A 1,132-nucleotide genomic window follows, 5' to 3' on the forward strand; every position below is an offset into this window, starting at 1 on the left:
TGACGAATTTATCCCATTTCATACTTTTTTCAAAGTAAACTCTTGTCTGCATCAGCTTTCACTTCTCCTTGAAAAAAGTTGTCAGTATTGAGATGACATAGCTTACCTACTCAGGCGACATACGTCTGTGTAATACAGTGCTGGTCCACTCAGAGTTTTAAAAGAAAAACGACCTAACATTTATCCCAAAAACGCTACTCACCCATTTCACCAGTTAGCTGCTGAACAATGCAGGACACATTAAAACACAGCTCTAACCTCAGATTGAAAATCCAGGTTCTGCATCTCTGTTCTGGGATTGTTCAAAAAAAGAGGCTGAATACTATAGCTGCTGGCAGGCCGAAATAGCTCAGTTGGGAGAGCGTTAGACTGAAGATCTAAAGGTCCCTGGTTCGATCCCGGGTTTCGGCACATTTTGAACTTCTGCTTTGCATGCCACAAAGACTATTTTGAGTCAACTCATATTGACTTTGTTTATAATGATCAAAACCTTTTATCAAGATAATCGACAATACAATTAATTCAACATATTATTTACTTTCTGTCTTTCTTTCAAACTTGCTTCCACCTCTCTTGTATTCAACTTTGCCTCCTTTATTTCCCAATTCTTCCTTTAATTGAAAGTAAAGCTTTGCCTGCATCAGCCTCCAGTTCCCCTTATACAAAACTGTTAGTAGTCAGATGACCTAGCTTGCCGACCCTCGCCATATAGGTCTGTGTTTCTGAGTATAAGTCCATTCATAGTTTACAAACATCATCTAACTAACTTGGCTCCTAAAAAGGAAATTCACCCATCAGACCAATTTAGCTACTGAATAATACTGGACAATTTAACACATAACTGCACATGCAGATAGAGTGACCAGGTTCTGCATTTATCTTTAACAATTATAAAAAATACAACAGAAAGCCAAAATTGCCAGCTGGATGAAATAGCTCAGTTGGGAGAGCAGTAGACTGAAGATCTAAAGGTCCCTGGTTCAATCCCGGGTTTAGGCACATTTTGAACTTCTGCTTTGCATGCCACAAATGCTATTTGGAGTCAACTCATATTGACGTTGTTTATAATGATCAAAACCTTTTATCAAGCTGATCGATAAGACAACCATTTCAACATATTTTTTACATTCTG

General features: G+C 38.2%; 1 non-coding gene across 1 annotated transcript; it reads left to right on the plus strand.

Annotated features, from left to right (window-relative positions):
• The first annotated feature begins 338 nt into the window (after nt 1–338).
• TRNAF-GAA (transfer RNA phenylalanine (anticodon GAA)) lies at nt 339–411 on the plus strand. The gene has a single exon. It is a non-coding gene; the product is annotated as a tRNA-Phe (tRNA).
• Nucleotides 412–1,132: the final 721 nt, after the last annotated feature.

This window comes from Triturus cristatus, chromosome 8 (assembly GCF_964204655.1).
Source record: "Triturus cristatus chromosome 8, aTriCri1.1, whole genome shotgun sequence".
Lineage (NCBI taxonomy): Eukaryota > Metazoa > Chordata > Amphibia > Caudata > Salamandridae > Triturus > Triturus cristatus.